This window comes from Antennarius striatus, chromosome 13 (assembly GCF_040054535.1).
Source record: "Antennarius striatus isolate MH-2024 chromosome 13, ASM4005453v1, whole genome shotgun sequence".
NCBI lineage: Eukaryota > Metazoa > Chordata > Actinopteri > Lophiiformes > Antennariidae > Antennarius > Antennarius striatus.
The window spans coordinates 20,958,884-20,977,500 of NC_090788.1; the positions used below are offsets into that span (position 1 = coordinate 20,958,884).

The 18,617-nt window shown below is 41.9% G+C and overlaps 1 protein-coding gene across 1 annotated transcript in view; it reads left to right on the plus strand.

Annotated features, from left to right (window-relative positions):
- The first annotated feature begins 4,655 nt into the window (after positions 1-4,655).
- Positions 4,656-18,617, plus strand: part of pknox2 (pbx/knotted 1 homeobox 2) — a 76,612-nt gene continuing 62,650 nt past the window's right edge. The window contains exons 1-3 of the mRNA XM_068330457.1: positions 4,656-5,771; positions 6,634-6,841; positions 7,843-7,913. The gene's annotated coding sequence lies outside the window, so the exon portion shown is untranslated. The remainder of the gene's footprint in view (positions 5,772-6,633; positions 6,842-7,842; positions 7,914-18,617) is intronic.

Consider the following 18,617-nt stretch of genomic DNA (forward strand, 5'->3'; position numbering starts at 1 on the left):
CAGGTCAATAACTGGGATTTATTCAGGTTTCATTTAATTAAAGATGAACTTTTGCAGGTTTATTGATAGTTAATTACAGCTTGTTCCTAACTTCTACAATAGAACCTTGAGATACAAGTTTAATTTCTTCGGTGAGTCAAACAACATTTCCCCATTTAAAATAAATAAAATAATTTTGATCCATTCCAGCTTTGTAAAAAAGCTCCAAACTCCCTAAAGTGTGAAAAAAAACACAACACATTTTTATAAACCAATAGACATGCAGACTTTACCTGTTTATAATTAATTATACATAAGTAAATATAGAAATAAATATACAGTATAAGTAAATGATGAGAAGAAGGAAAAGAAACACAAAAGTGAGGAGAACACACGAGCTCCGTCTTTACTCCACCAACGAGGTCGAGATCCGGTCTCACTGATGTTGTATCCATCCGCCAACACGTGGTAAAGAACGAGATCCGGTCTCACTGATGTCGTATCCATCCGCCAACACGTGGTAAAGAACGAGATCCGGTCTCACTGATGTCGTATCCGTCCGCCAACACGTGGTAAAGAACGAGATCCGGTCTCACTGATGTCGTATCCGTCCGCCAACAGGTGGTAAAGAACGAGATCCGGTCTCACTGATGTCGTATCCATCCGCCAACAGGTGGTAAAGAACGAGATCCGGTCTCACTGATGTCGTATCCATCGCCAACACGTGGTAAAGAACGAGATCCGGTCTCACTGATGTCGTATCCATCCGCCAACACGTGGTAAAGAACGAGATCCGGTCTCACTGATGTCGTATCCATCCGCCAACACGTGGTAAAGAACGAGATCCGGTCTCACTGATGTCGTATCCATCCGCCAACACGTGGTAAAGAACGAGATCCGGTCTCACTGATGTCGTATCCATCCGCCAACACGTGGTAAAGAACGAGATCCGGTCTCACTGATGTCGTATCCGTCCGCCAACAGGTGGTAAAGAACGAGATCCGGTCTCACTGATGTCGTATCCATCCGCCAACATGTGGTAAAGAACGAGATCCGGTCTTGCTGATGTCGTATCCATCCGCCAACATGTGGTAAAGAACGAGATCCGGTCTTGCTGATGTCGTATCCATCCGCCAACACGTGGTAAAGAAGGAGATCCGGTCTTGCTGATGTTGTATCCATCCGCCAACAGGTGGTAAAGAACGAGATCCGGTCTCACTGATGTCGTATCCATCCGTCAACATGTGGTAAAGAACGAGATCCGGTCTCACTGATGTCGTATCCATCCGCCAACATGTGGTAAAGAACGAGATCCGGTCTTGCTGATGTCGTATCCATCCGCCAACACGTGGTAAAGAAGGAGATCCGGTCTTGCTGATGTTGTATCCATCCGCCAACAGGTGGTAAAGAACGAGATCCGGTCTCACTGATGTCGTATCCATCCGCCAACACGTGGTAAAGAACGAGATCCGGTCTCACTGATGTCGTATCCATCCGCCAACACGTGGTAAAGAACGAGATCCGGTCTCACTGATGTCGTATCCATCCGCCCACTAGTGGTGGTGTCCCAAAGCGCATCTCTTATCTCAAATTTTGCCAGTATGTCATCAAACATGGACAGTAACGACTCGTATCTCAGACAACTCATATGTGAAACAGCTTATATCTCAAGGTTCTACTTTATTAGTGTTTAAGTCTCCATAAACCACAAAAACATTGTGTGTGAAGCTCATCCGTGCCATAAACCTGTTAACTTCTGATCTCCATTAGCTCTTCATTGTACTGAACATCTCCGTACAAAACACATTCCTGCTCAAGCACCTTTACTCTCTGACTCTGTGATTCTTTCTCACATCATTAGCATCCATTTGGATAATCTCTTTTTATCCCACTAGACTGCACTTGATTCCAGCGGTGGCACTTAGGATTGGAACTTCTCTAGTCTTATTGGAAGTCCTCGAGGGAAGCCCCGACCGGAGGAAGTCAGACTGGCCTCTTTGTGTTTGCTCGGTCCAACCTGACTCACGGTGACGCCGGTATTTTTAGCAGTGGCTTCCTGTTTGGTTTTGTCTCTCCTGTTCACAAGGGTTATCATTGTGTGTGAGACAGGGAGGGGTAATCAATGTCAAACAACAGCTTAGTGGCAAAGTTAGACACCAGTGTGTCCTGCTGGAAGTGTGTGTGTGTGTGTGTGTGTGTGTGTGTGTGTGTGTGTGTGTGTGTGTGTGTGTGTGTGTGTGTGTGTGTGTGTGTGTGTGTGTGTGTGTGTGTGCTGGTGTTGGTGAGCTATGGTGGACTGAACGCTGTTTTGTCTGGCACAGCTGCCTGTATCAGCTGCATGCTCGTTAAATGTTGGGCTTAAACCCCTGCTGACGCCGCGCCGGCTCCAGTTACCCCCGTGGGAATACCTGCCATTGTCATTGTGAGCCCCTTATAATTCCCAGGAATTAGCCTCAAATGGTTGAAGTTTAGCTGGTGGGATTAAAGGCGAGCTTTGACTAAATGTTCAATACGTGAGTTAGTTTTTGGATAATGTTATTCCCTTTCACCACATCTGAGGGCTCTGGCTGAGGTACTCAGTCGGTTTCAGAAGCCAGTTAGACTTTGGGTCTTCGTGAAAATGTAAAATACAGTATTTTTCGCTCTATAAAATGCAGCTAAAAGACTTTAATTTTCTCAAAAACCGACAGTGCGCTCTATAATCCAGTGTGCTTTATATATGAAAAAATGTTTTAATATAAATCATTCATTGAATGTGCGCTTTATAATCCAGTGCAGCTTGTATATGAAAACAAGTTTTGGAATAGATTGTTCATTGAAGGTGCGCTTTATAATCCAGTGCGCTTTATAATCCAGTGCATTTTATATATGAAAACAAGTTTTAGAATGGGTCATTCGTTGAATGTGTGCCTTATAATCCAGTGCGATTTATAATCCAGTGCGCTTTATCATCCAGTGCGCTTTATAATCCAGTGCGTCTCATATATGGAAATGAGTTTTGGAATATGCCATTAATTGGAGGCGCGCCTTATAATCCAGTGCGCCTTATACTGTGGAGTATTCTGTAGTGTAAAGCACCTTCCCACCCCATAATGTCTGATTCCTCAGTACTAAGGTGGCCAAGTGACCCGATATCCTGTTTGTCAGGAGAGCAGAAATATTTCTGATTGTTGTACATCCTGCCGGTCAGCGATCTGCGGCTCATTCAGCGCCAGGCATGAAGACGTATTTAGTTTCTATTGTATGAGAGTGGAAACAATCACAATGAGTATTGACTTCATCTTTAATGCCAGAGAATGATTCTGAAGTGCGAGGTTGCTGGGTTGGTTGTTAATATGCGTGGGAGACTCCTGCGAGTTTTGGGCAGACAAGCCACGGGCATTATAATGCAAAATTAATTATTTGCCTCTTTTTATGTCTGCCTGCCTTAGTGCAGTAAAAAACCTGCCTGTTTTATTGAAATGAAATTATGGTATAATGTCACTTTTGCTATTAGCACAGAGAGTCTCTGCATGCCAATTGATCCTGCTGTTGTCATAGCAACGTGAACCACTAAACCTCAGCGCAGCTGTTGTTATGGAAGCCCTTGAACAGCTGGGGGCTATAGCTGCTGAGGGGTTGTGGGAAGCGGGTCTTTTGGTCCTCCCTTCACACCTTGACCCCAAAACTGTTTCTAGCGGGGAAAAAAAGGAGGATTTGTGAAACTTAAAGACATCCATCTGGAGTTTTCTACAACCTCCACGTGATTATAGAGAAAGTTTACGCTGGAAGTAGTGAATATTTAATCACGTCTGCGTCTTCTCCAAACCTGCTTCACCCTCAGCCGTGAATGGTGAAATCAGATGAGGCAAATGAAGCCGGATTCTCTCCCAGGGTTTGTCTGATGCATTGGAGCATATCCCATTATTGATAGAGCACATGTTGTACACAGAGCAAAGATGAAACAATCATCTCACAAGAACCGGTCTGGTTCCTTTCAATAAAATAATGTCGGAATGCATCCAGAGAGCATCGGCTCACCCTCCTGCATCCTTTCTGACGGGGCGTGTGGAGAGAAACGGCTGCGTTTTCATGAGACAAACACTAAAAGATGTAGTACAGACACAGTGAGACGTGTGCAGGTGCCTTAATTAAAAGTAAAAGTTAAAATAATACAGCATAAAATAATTTACAATAGATTTTGAGGCCTCGTCCAGCCCGCCGAACTTCCCAGGAATATCAATAATATTGAATATCGATGTGCTGGTCTCATATTTCTCACACTGAAGAGGCTCAGTGTCTGTCCTGGAAGCCAGTTAGCTTACCGGTGTCTGGTCACACACACACACACACACACACACACACACACATACACACACACACACACACACACACACACACACACACACACACACACACACACACACACACACACACACACACACACACACACACACACACGCACACACACACACACACACACACACACACACACGACGTTTGACTGTAAATATACAGTAATTTACTGACAGGAGCAAAGTGATACAGTATATTACTGTAAAGAAAACACAGTTCATTGCTGAATTCTCTTTACAGAAGCATTTACAGAAAATTTAATGTAAATAATTACACTTTTTACTCACAGTTGCGTTGCTGTTTGCAGTATTTTACTGCATAGTCCATTAGAGTACTGTACATATTTTACTTTGAATTTACAGCAAAGTCAAACAGTGCACTATTTGCCTTGTTTTACTGATTTGTTTGTCCATCTTCACCATCTTTAGCAACCATTGAGTTAAATGTGTTTTATTCATCAACAGGATGGAGGAAAAACACAGATTTAAATTAACAGTAAACACAGCAACATTTTAAATAACGTATTTGTAATCAATACAATAACCTTATCCTTGTATGACATCAGTGATGCTGCTGATGATGTGAAAATTATTAATAGTGGTCGTAGACCAGGCCCACGGCGGTTGTTCTAATGCTGATTCGTGGAAACCTGAGCTTGTCTATCAGACGAGAGGCATCACTCGGTTTATTATTGTTGGCCGTTCGCTCCTTCCAGTCCCAGACCAGAGCGTCCCTCTGCTTCCTCAAAGGGGAGATTTCTGCTGAGATAAGGACTCGTTCATCGGTTGAACTGTTGTTGAATTTATATTGAGCTCTCTGTGGTAGTTTGAGAGCTCTTCTTTTTTTTTTAAATTAACACACTGTCATTATAGATTCACTATGTTTCAGGAGTCTGTCAAAAATATTTTTGTAAAGAAAGTTAAATAATTAACAATACTGTAGAAATTCAGTCCCTATGTCTTCTGCTTAACCAGAGCTTGAGATAATGTCTTTCTTTTCATGCCTGTAATCAACCCATTGTATAAGTAGAAGTTTATGAATTATCCATTGATCAACCCTAGAGACTGTTTTACTACGTTCCCTAATCCATACAAACCTTTAATTTCACTTTACATACCAGCAACATTCTTGTCTAAAATAAATAGTTTAGTGTTTTTTCCACCTTGCTGCATAGACAAGTTCCTCTCTCTTTACTTGATATTTTGTAAGGGGGTTACAAAGTTACTCGTAATGATCCTATTACTGAAATGAGTAAAATACATCTACCTGACTGTGCAGTGTGAACCAGTCTACACGCGTGGAGTCCAGGCTGATTCAGGAATGCTAATGTTTCCTCTGAGGCTGTAGTGAGCAACGTGGTGATTAGACCTCCAGCCCCCTGGGGGGAGCCCCTCGCTGCACCATCTCCAGCTCTGATTTACTTTGACATCAACAGGAAGGCCATCTGGATCCCAGAGGTATCCTGGAGAGGTGGTGAACAGTGTGTGTGTGTGTGTGTGTGTGTGTGTGTGTGTGTGTGTGTGTGTGTGTGTGTGTGTGTGTGTGTGTGTGTGTGTGTGTGTGTGTGTGTGTGTGTGTGTGTGTGTGTGTGTGTGTGTGTGTGTGTGTGTGTGGTGGGTTTCAGCACAGACACACTCCTGCCAGATCCCAGACGGGTCCGCAGGGATGACCAAGGGAGGAAGGGCCCTCGCCGCTTAGGGAGGGCTTCGGGAAGGATTACTGAGAGGCTAAAATGTTTTCTTTGTGGCTGAAAGAAACCTAAGAAATGCTCTCGCTCAAACCTGGTCCGAGTGTGTGTGTGTGTGTGTGGGGAGGGGGGGGTGTTTGGCACCGAAACTGGATCTGGATCCCAAAGACTCCCTCATTTTCTTGTGGTTTCAGATCATCCCCGCTATCATTAACAAGCCCTCTTTGCTTTCAAGGCTTTGACTTTGAGATATTTAAGAACCTTGGAGAAATGAAGCCTGGCAACCAATACTATGGTATTACTACTACTATATACTATGGTAATACTATGGTTGGAAATCCTTTCAAATAAAGCAAACTCATTGCAATTGTGACGCGAAGAAGTGACCATAAATGTTGATAATAATGTAAATAACATTGCATTATTTAGTCAGTAAGCACAACTTTTGTCAAAATTCAGTTTCCAACACATACATACGTTTTTTTATAGAAGTATATAAATATCAATGAATACATCCCAGTGATTTAAGCATTACTGAGTGTGAAGGATCTGCTGTTGTGACTTGCTTTTAGGACGCAGGCAGATGTAAAATAGAGAATAATGTTCCATCCTCCTCTCATGAATCCCCACAGCTTTGGTTCCAGCCCCCTCCATCCTCGGCGGGCCTCTGGTAGTCCCTACCTACCTACCACACACACAGCTGCCCCGCTGAGCTGTGCACCACTGGATAAATACCATCCCTTCAGAGGCTGTGTGTTAGCAGATTGCTGGCGGTGACGGCCTGCTGTGAGGCCGGACCACACTCCCACTGTTCTAGAGGAGCTTTAAGCGAAAGATCAGGTGTCCAGCCCTGAATTCTTCATTTGAACTTAAATCTTTTGCATGTGCGCTATAACTCTGTGAGGCTCAGCTACTCAGATGCTCGGAGGAATCTGGTTCCTAGAACTCCCTGTTTGGAAATATCCCCACTGTGGGACGAATAAAGGATTATCTTATCTTATCTTTGCACCTATGGAGTCAAAAATATAATTGGGTACATTTTGTTTGCAGGGAGAGTTGAATAAAATGATGGATTTCCTGTAAAAACTGTTAAACAGTAAAAAAAAAAATCAAAACACACTTCATTTAACATTCTGAAATAATGCAAAAACAATTAAACACACTCAATCTGAATTCCACCAAATATTAATTAGTTTTGATTGATTATGTTATGATTTTCTGTACATTTCTGTAGTTAAGTAGAAGCAACACATTAGGTTTTTTTTCTGTTGCAGCCACAGGGGGCTTAGACGTTCCTCCTTGTCCATTCATGTCTGTACATAAAACGTCTGTAAAAATACAAAAACTGACAATAAATTTGATGAAATTTTGTCACTATGTTAAATGTTACCAGGTTCATATTAAATAATAAGCAAAAAAACACACAAAGTTCTGAATTTTACTTGAAAAACATAATATGAATTTAAAAAGCTGTGACCTTTAAATAAACTTTAAATTAAAAACACAAAGTACACAATCCTTTTTGTCTTTTTGCCCTGTGGAGCCCCTCCAGTTCACATCTTATTTGTGTGTGCTTGTTTTTGCATTAAGGCCAGTTTGTGTCCTTGGACACATATTTTAAAGTTCTTTGCTGTCTGTTTGTGTTTGCATTGTTCTACCAACAGATACCTGGATTGGTTCTGTGAGTTGGGACAAAATGACAAAATTGTAAAACATACATCAATACTGCTGCCTTCTGTCTTGCTCAGTCGTCGTCTTAATGACCTCACACATTATTAAGCTTGTTCTTGTCAGCTTAACAACGACTTTCTCGTATTTCAATGTTCTCATCTCTTCTACAGGCTCTGTGTGGAACGTTGGATAGAGCGAGAACAACGCTGAAAGGTGCCGCGTTGCTGTGGGCAAGCTAACTGTAAGTTTCCTTTTGCCTTCCTGTGAACCCTTCAGTAAAACCAGGCTGTATAATCCTAAGTTTGTTTATACATATCATTAACAAATCTGTACGCAATTTGCACGAATGTGTTTCCCGAGCGTCATCTGAATGTATATTCAGTCTCGATTCGGTTCCGACATATCTGGCAGAGCTGATTGTGTTTCTCATGAAACAGTCTGATTTCACTTTAAAGCATCAATCAAATGTAACTCATGCTATAAACACACGGACACGCCAGACTACACGGCTGGTGATCACCCTGGATCTAAACAACAATTTCAATCTCCAGGATTAATTCTTTTTATTTTTGTCCACAACTGGAGATTGACTTTTCCCCACAGAAACACTACTTTTAAGTAAATTATGTGTACCTTTACATTCCGTACTGAAAAGGTCATTTCATTTAATATAGTGCTCCGATTCTGTAAATACAAGGACAGGCAGGTACTAAAACATTTTAGAAGACACAAATTTGCTCAACGTGTCAGATAAGTGGGTATTCCATTTAATTTTTTCCATTTTAGGAGAAGATCTGCTGTATGGAAGCTGTATCTCATTATTGCTCAGACTAGATAATTGAGTGTTCATGTTGCTGAAGCTGTGATAGTTACCACTGTGCAGCGTGCTGTGATGAAGATGTCGTGATACGTGTGCTGTGCAGAAATCCAAGAAACCAGTTCTGATTAAGAGACCAAGAACCGTTTTTAGGGATCACAACCTGTTTTTATCACTAGGAAGCTGCACTGATTGCACTGATGTGGTTATTGGGGAAATTGGTTGGTGCAGTAGGATTAGTTTGTCAGAAACGCCTGTTTGTTTGCTGTTGTGTCTCCACCTGTTGTATCTCCACCCGAGTCATTCCAGAGACAATTCCATTAGGTTTGGAAATATTTCTGCCCGTCTGTTTGGTTGATTGTAATAAGCCAAATAATTCTAGCATCCTTTGCTTTCCAGTGTGGAACTAATATTACACCCATGAGCGTTGTGACAAGCATGTGTTGCCTATTATATAATATTTCCGGACATTTTGAAATTATCTGTATTTTTTTCCCCATCTGTTTTGTATTGTGTGTGAAATAACTAAAATATAATTAATGTTATTTGCCGCGAGGCAAAAGCAAGGCCAGGACCCCGGATGCAGAGTCCAAGAGAGAGAAATGTACAAAATGTACAAAATGACAACAGAAAATCACCTTTGAGGGGAAAAGTTAAACTAACAAAGTAACAACAGAAAATCACCTCCTGAGAAATAAAACTAGCTAATAAAGTAACAATGGAAAATCACCTTATGCAGGGAAAAACTCGTGTAGACCAAAAACAACAGAATCATAGGAACAAGAGTTTGCGTCTAGAGCATGTGGCAGGAGACGAGGTCAGCAACGTGAGAGACACAGAATTCATGACCAGGAAACCTTCCAGCGCTGAACGAAATGGGAAGGTGGCTAAATAGGCCCCAGGTAATCAGCCCCATGGAGCTCAGGTGTGGAGACCAGGCTCCACCCACGAGCCCAGACCCCTCCTGCCCCGCCCCAGCGCTGCAGAGAGGGAGGACAGAACAGAGAAACATGACCAGAGCGAAAAAACAGTTTTCTATTCAGTTTTTGTTCATTTTATTTATCTTTTGTAGAAGATTGTGTTTCTTGAGTTTAAATCAAAATGCTGCATATATTGGTAAAAAGCACATTTTATTTTTGCATGAGGAGGAGATCTAAAAGGAGGTCCAAAGACAGGAGGGGGTTCCACCTCAACACTTTCAATATCTCTGCTATTCACATGTTTGTAATTAATAGCGACCAAATAATAATTCCTCCTCTTGATTTTCTTGGACTTTCAATCCACACCATGAGACAGCTGACGTTCAAGCTGGTACATTTGATCTTATAGTGTAAAATCTTGCAGCTGTCTTGTGCTTGATTGTCCTGCTGATCATTTGGGGGTTCACCAGCATCCTAGATTTGACCTGGAAAACATTCACATTGCAGGACATTTAGTCCATCCAGGCCCGGGTTACATCTAAAGTTCTGCAGGTTTTCCGTCCGTCTAGAAGTCTGTGTGTAGAAACGTGTTGCGTGCTGACTGGAGGAGGATGTCATGACTCATGTGTGGGAGGAGCGGTGGGTGTTTCTGCTCATGTCTCATGCCCGTTACAGATTGGTTCTGGTGTATAAATAAATCCAACGGATCAAGCTAGAACCATAAAAACCAGCAGATACACCATATCAACCCAGGACCAACTGTGGATTAAACATTTTTTGTCCAAGGAATTTTGAATCAAGCATCGTGGAGTGATTGGTACTCGCTCCCTTTTGACAGGGTGTTGGAGTAAAGGACACATTTTGAATGACGCTGCCTGTATTTGATGGGAAGTAATGTAGGAGGTTTCCAGACCCAACCTTTCAGGGGTTTTTTATGGAACTGCCAAGTGGGCAGAATTAACATGTTGATCATCCATTCTTCTGTTTGCACCACCAGTAGAAGTGACTGACGTAATCGGGATGTTATGTTGGCAACATACAGACATCCAGGCACGTGTCCATGTTGTGTCCCGCTATTTAAAGCTTCTCCTATAAGGTGTGATTTCAATGATTCATGCTTCTCACAGGTTTTTTAAAACGGTGTTTGACTCATGTGCTCCATCAATCCAGTACGCTCAGGTCCCACTCAGGTTGGCCTCACGAACAGCACGACTAACTTTATTAATAGTTTATTTGTCTCGACTCAAAGTTTTTCTCAGCTGCTTATTAAAAGCAATAAACAAGGCAGTCAGAGACAACATCCCGCGACTCACCCTGACCTCCTTTCAGGGTAGGTCAGGGTGCCCTGAAAGTAGTTCCTGACTAGTGCATAGCTTTGACCTTTCGGGGTTGGTCAAAGCTATGCACTAGCTTTGACCATAGATCAACGCCAGTGCATAGCTAGAATAGCTATCAATGCACTAGCTAAAGCTAGCTTTTGATCCATAGATCAAGACCATAGATCAAGGATAGTACTAGGTAGATCAAAGTACTAGCTTTGATCTATGGTCTTACTCACACTGGCGTTCTCCCTCGTCTTTTCTATCTTATCTGGTTCCTGAGTGTACAGAAGTTGAAATTTGACCTTGACCTAGTTTTCTCAAGGTGAAGGTCATCATCTCATTTTCATCCCCTTTGCTGAGCTTTTTCTTTCATCTTTCTATCTGCTACGGTTGCATGGCAACGGCTTTGGAGGTTGACAGAACGACAGCTCAACCTTGTCCCCGTTGGCTGTAGCTCTCATGAGCTTCACTCGGTTTCTTGTACTTTTGTTCCAGGACATCAACCTCTAATGTAAAATGTTTTTGACTATTTTGCCATTAAATTCTAATTAGTCTTGAGTTGGATTCTTAAACGGCTGCAGACGGCGTGAGCTGGGACAATGGGGGTGCGCCTCACATACCAGTGTCCTGTGGTCTACCTCTGGAAGTCCAGTCAGACTCAACCAGTCGTCTCTTCCCCCACGCAGGCCAGACTAATCGCACAGCCAGCCTCCATGTCCTCTCACCCCTAAGTGTTCCCCACTCCTGTCAGCCAAGCGTGATTCCCCACCAAGGATTGTCTTACGCTTAATTTTGTTATACTTAATGAGATTTCACTAATTAAATCTCCTCTTGGTAGGAGAACCCCCGTCTTCACTCTTACATCACCCCCCCCTTGCCTGTACAATCATTCCAGCTCATGGGGAGTTGGCTTGTAAAGCTATTTTAGACAAATAAACTTCCTCATGAAGAACAGGGACAGTGGGTTGCACAAGGACAGGCCTGTGTTTCACTGTGGTTTTCCAATTTCGCGCCAAGATGCTCTGGTGCACTTGTGATGGCCGACAGGGCTTCAAATCTGATTTGGTGTGTCAGACTAAAGTACATCAAGATGTCTTTGCATCATAAAGATGAGCCGCTACAGGGTCTGTCAGGAGGCGCCAGCGAATAGAGACGAGGGGAAGTTCCTTCTGAGTCTGTTCAAGCCTTCCGGTTAAATAACTGAATTTATTACTTATTCAAGTTACAAACATTATAGTTTGTTTTGTTTCTCTGTTCTTAAATCCTTTTAATTTGTCAGGTTATTAAACCCACAGAACTCCATCAATCAAGGATCAAACTATCAATCAATGAAGAAAAAAAGTTAGAACATTAACTTTGTTCAAAATGGTTTTGTCAAAGTTAAAATGGGCTGAATTACTGCATTGTGGGAAATGTAGTTTTTGGTGAAAGCACACTTTTTTAAAAATCTATTTATTTTTAGACATTCTGATCTTTTATGCTCTCGCGGGCCGCACAAAATGATGTGGAGGGCCACATTTGGCCCCCGGGCCTTGAGTTTGACATGTGTTCCAAAAAGTCTCAACATCCAAACTGTCAGGACCTCGCTTCCAAAATGCTAACGTGTTTCAGAGACGGGTTCCTAATAATGACCCAGCTTTAGCTGGACAGTGGTGCTAGAGGGAGGTGCTGAAGGGCGGGGGCACCTCGGTTCAGGTCTTGGGGGTCACTGTTGACAGCAGCCACTCGCCCTGCTGCTGTAGACGACCCTCTGGGATTCTCACACTGACTATTATGGGAGCCAGACTCCCGTTTCCCGTTTGAGCCCTGGACACCCGGTGCCAGCTCTGCCGCTCAGTTTCCCAGCCAAAAAATGCATTACACCCCCCCCCCCCAACACACACACACCCTCCACTCCCACCCATCACCCGTGCTCCTGTTTCCATTGTTGTCCAGCTCCCCATCCCTTGCCTTATTCACACACACACACACACACACACACACACACACACACACACACACACACACACACACACACACACACACTCACGCATGCACGCACGCACGCACACACACACACACACACACACACACACACACACACACACACACTCCTGTGCTGTGGCCCTTGAGTGGGTGAGTGGGCAGCGTGCCCGCCTCAGATGGGAGCGCTTCCCTCATGAAGGCTCATGTTGATCAGGTTTCTGCCACCTGTCATTCAGCTTAGGAGGCAGGAAAGGGGGCAGCGGTTGAGGGTGGTGTTGGGAGAGAGGGGGCGGGGTGCAGAGTGGGGGTAACAGCACAGATACCATGGCAATCTGGCACCCGGCCTGCAGCCTGCTGTTGTCTAACAGCCTCCAAGACTCCTCAAGTAGGCCTTTTAGCGGGTGGGACTGGCTGTTCCATCCCATAATAATGTTATTTTAAAGTTACTTTAAATATTAGTATAATCTGCATGACATCAGACATCACAGATTAAACTGCGGACTGTGTGGAACATTTACAGGATAGTCGTACATTCTGTCATCGTGTTTCTTATTGAACTCTGGTGAAAATCCGTTCATTACTTTTTATTTTTTCACCACTGGAACTGCCTCAATGCCCCTCAAGGATCCCTGGGCCCTACTTAGAAACCCACTGAACGAATCGACCTGATGGTCTCTAAAGCCAGAGCTGGTTTGGTGAATATTGAACATACCTTAAAAAGATAGACGTATGGAATTCATGGTCTTACATTCACAACTGCTGTGTTATTGAATCTACTGCAAATGAAGGCCGAGGGTTTCCTGCAGCTTCATTCTCATGTGTTCAGAACACGTCTGATCTTTTACACACTTTAATCATCTCTACAGACTTAGTCTCATTACTTTTTAAAGACTGGACTGAAAGAGCACACGCATCTGAAAAAGATCCAAAATAGTTTTAGCAATTATGTTTAATGAATGAATGAATGAATGAATGAATGAATGAATGAATGAATGAATCATGGCAGACATTCATCCTGGTTGACTTCATGTGTGTGTTCTACTGATCAACACTAAAAATGAGAGACAAGAGAGTAGAATGAAGGACACACATCTGTTCAAGATTTTTATAGATTCTTATTTTTATAGATTTTTATGTTCATAATTTTTTTATGAACAAACAAAATTGAAAAAGTGAAAAACAAGCTGATATTAACACAAGAGTTTCCTGTTGTTTTTCATTGACATCCTACTGTGAACTGGCTGTTTACAGTAGGATGTCATGTCAATAGTTTTGATCCAGTATTATCTGGATCTGCTGTACATAATACACACTAACAGATGTCAACACCATAAATATCAGCTGCTTTGTAGCACTCAACACGTTCTCAATCACTTCCTGAGTAGTAATTGAACGTGTTAAAAAAATTAAATAAAGAGAAACCAGATTAAAGAGATGTGAAACGAAGCATCGAGGTTCATTTCAACTTTTCCACCAAGTTCGAAGCTCTCAGACCCTCAAGCAGACTCTTTTTAGACAAAATCGGGATCACAGGAGGAGCGAAACACACAATCTGACCATAATAGATTCTTAAGACTCCATTAAGGAGCAGAGCAGAGAATCTATTAAGAAGGTGGATTATAATTCAGGCTGGGACTTTCACGTCAGTCCAGGTCGCTCTAGCGAGTCTCCAATCACCACGATCACAGTAAGGCATTTATAGAAATAATTTAAACACTTATCTACATATTTATTTATATCAACATATGTTTTATTCAGTTTCACCCTCTGTCAGTTAAAAAGCAGCCAAATATCCAAAGGTTCAACAACTAAATCTTTATAGGATAGACTAAAAATTGTGTGTAAATGCATCCCAAACACACAACTAGTTTAATATAAACATTTAATTCGTATATAAGATATGTTTTATACAAATACACTCATATCTGAAACATGTCACATCATTCAGCTGCAGATTGAGGAACTGTGGAACTTTTTAAGCCTTTTTTTTTCTTGATAAATCACATTCAGGGAACAATCCATCAGATTCTAAGGTTTGAACATGTTCTGGGAAAATGAAATGATTTTAGGCTCTATTCGAACTACCGAAAGGAAAATCAATAAGCAGGCAGTCTGGCCGGCTCCCCCATCCTCCCCCTGACCTCTCGTTACATGAATTTGGGGTCACACTTAGCTCCACATTATTAGCTTCGCCGTGTGTGATCCCACATTTCCATCTCACTTTGCTACCTCTACGCTTACCCGTCTTCCATATCCATTTCTGCCTCACCCGGGCTTTTTACCCCACCAACCCTAATTGTAATTATGTTGATTTAACTTCGACACATGCGGCTCCTTTCCCCACCATCTGAATGGAAGCTTATTAGTTTGAATATTTTTTTTTATATTTATTTATTACCATTTCTCAGGGTCCCTGTCGGCATTTCCAATTACTCTTGTCGCACGGCTGTAATTGCCTCCATGCTAATGGCCGCCAGACAATCGTGCTAAATGAGGTGAGGCCGAGAGGCTAGGAGCCTGACTTCATTAAGAGCTAATGGGATTTTATAAGGGGGACTGAAGACCCAGCTCATCAAAAAGAAGGAGATGGAAGGAAAACAAAACAGATGGAGGAGGAGAGCCAAATCACCGTCATTCTAACTTTGTCTGCTCCTTTTCCAGCACAAAAAGAACAGGTTAGTCTTCCTGAAGAAGACTACCAGCTAATTATATAGAAAGACAAACTGAAAGTAACTTAAAAAGTGGAGAAACAGACACACCGGTAAATTAGCGTGCAGGACGGGAAGAGAAGAGCAGCTATTTTTATGTGTCTGATGCCGTTGGAAGCTGTCTCAAGGCAACCGGTCCAGTTTTGGCAGCGAAACAGCAATAAATGTGTATAAATTATATATTTGAGAAGAGAGTGGACAGCGCAGTCCAAATCCTCCCACGTTTTTCACACTTCATTTACACAGAGAGATTCTTAGATGGGTGCAAACATGGTCGAATGTGATATAAATGGCTTGAAACACAATGTAATGAGACCCAGGCATTAATGCGTGCCGTTAATCTGCATATGTGTTGAAGGCCACCGAAAGACCAGTTGGTCATAAAATAACTCAGAGATGTTGAATCTGTTATTGTTGTTTCTTGATAATAAATTTGGCTCCAGTTACTGTGAAAAATATCCTATTGATTAAACATAATTGGAAAACAAGTGCAGGGGAAAAAATGCTTTTTTTTGAGGAAATACTTTTTTTTTTTTTTGGTGTTAATGCTTAGATTTGGATATGAAACAAAAGACTTTTTTCCTCTTCTACAAAATGCTCCATGCAGTCAACAAAGCTCTCCATTCAGCCCTTCACAAAGGTAATGATCCCTCACTGGTCTGCCCTTGAAGTGCATTGAAAGGTGACCATCCATCTTGGAGTAATTGCTGTGTTCCCACTCAAATACACTCTCATTGTGCGCTCTGCAGATCCTGGATCAGTTGCCCTCTGCTTTCGCCTTAAGGCTGGCTCCGTTCTCCTGACGTTGGTTTCAGCTCAATGGCCTTTTTGGCTCCTGCAGACGAGGCGGCTGCCAAATTCTATTACACGCTGAATAAACCAACGTGTTCACCTATGAGAAGCAGGCATTATGGAGTCGGGGGGGTAACGGATACTGTAAAGTGAGCAGAGGACTGCCACAACCCAAACCTGTTATGTATCTACTAAGTTTGTTTATGAGGCCAAGAAAGAAAAACCAATGTCACATGATGGCACGGTCCTCCTTCACTTGGCGACAGTATTTTCAACACTACAAGGCGCACCGAAAAGCCTTTAATTTTCTCAAAAACCGACAGTGCGCCTTATAATCCAGTGCTTCTTATATAAGGAAAGGGTTTTAAAATATGCCATTCATTGAAGGTGCGCCTTATAGTCCAGGGCGCCTTATAGTACAGAAAATACTGTAGTTTTTTGTGCCGGGATCAGACAACAAGACAAATCCTGATCACTTCTCCTGACAATCAGAGCAGGAATCTGATCTATGGTCGTTTGATGAATATTTTCTAGTCATGGAGATCCAGTCTTAAACGCCCCGTTCTGCTTACACACAAATCGACGCTCCCCCGATAAAATCTAAAAGCGTCTTTGATGCTTAGGATTTAACATTTGGACGATTTCCACAGCAGCCAATGAGAACGACGTCCTGGAGCAGCTGATAGTGCTGCTCGCTCACGTGGAGCCGCTCACCAGAGGGAGTGTGACGCTTCCTCCGACACCTGCATCTTAGATTTCTCTACTTGTGTGTGACATGCCGGTGTTTTACAAGTCCTGCAGTGTGTCCATGTTTGAGATAGAAGAGATCATCACTGTAGTGACTTTATGTGTGTGATGTATCCTGGATCCAAAAGAGGATTTTAATGTATGTTCTATTGGCGCTGAAGCCCTGGACTGAATGGGAGCTCTGCTTATCTCCTCAGGGGAAAACATGCAAATAGGAAAAAACAGAACATGTATTAAAGGAAATTCTGATACTAGAAGTCATCAAGCAGCCAATCTGGACACCAGGAGGAAAGTAGGCCACCTGTCCACAGGCTGTATCTGCTGCGGACCGTGAGAGGAGATAAAACGGGAGTCATTTGATGGACGGTATGATTCGCTGAACCAAATAACCAATCAAGTGATGCAATTTATTAAAAGTTAACGGTCTGCTGGAAAGACCCAGAAATGAAAATGTGGCTGTTTGTTAGTTGATATGAAATTAGAGAACATGGAATAAAAAGTCAAATGTGTACATAGTTTATTTTGTGTTCATATTCCCTGGAGGTTTGTGGCGTAGTGTGACATATAACATATTTATTACATACTTGAAATATGTCACAATTGAAAAAATACTGTGTACACTTAAAAGAAAATCTAAAATAAATGTAGTAATTGTAATAATAATAATAATAATAATAATAATAATAATAATTTTAGAAGCAATAGTTTAACCACGAAAGAAAATCTGTCATTTTGGAGCATTTCCTCACAAATAGTTTTCTTTTTTCTCTGTTAAAAATCATTTTTATTGTTCTTATTGATGAAGAGATAAAGCTGATAATAGCCTGTCTCTTAACTGCTGCCATCAGCGCTTGTAAACAGCAGTGGAACACGGTTACATCAACACACCTTATATTCTGACAGATGAAACAAATGCAGAGAATTCCAGCAGATAATTGCGTCGTTCTTTTCATGCATGGATACCCAGTTTGTCATCACTTCATGATTTGAGGTACTTGAAAAGTCGATGGTGACGAAGCAAAACACACACATCACAGTTGGATCAGTCTCCTGCCACCGCTTCTAATTCAGGCTCCATTCACACATCATTTATAACGAAAGCTGAGAAGTTTTGCTTTTGCCTTTCATAAAGGTTTCACGTTCACACAGAAAGGTTTTGAAGTGATCAGCGAACACAGACACAAAAAAAATTGGCTGGAAACCCTGTTGGATCCATTCCAGATTATACCAGTAATCTCAAAAACCTTCTTTGTTTCACGTCGTTTTTGGGTGAAATGTTTGCCACGTGAGTGACGTTGCTATTTAGCTATTTAGATTTAAAAATGATCATTTTTATAATTGTTAAAATGTATGGTTGGTGTTAAAAACAGTTTGAAATGTAACCTCATGTTTACTTGTAGCAGCTATTGCCAGGATTTGAAACTGATGCTGAAATAAAATGTAATACGTAATAAAAAATTTAGAAATGTTCGTATTTTTCTTTCAACCGCTCCAAAGTATCTTCATCGCAGAATTTTTTTGGTTGTCTTTTCTGATGCAACTCTGGACCAGCACCAAGAATACACTGGCTTTTGCTCTGCCAGTCGCTGAACTACTAAAGACGCTATTATAAAAAAATAAAAAATACAATAAATTCAAATGTTGTTGTCCTAAAAAATGTAAATCTATGTCTGA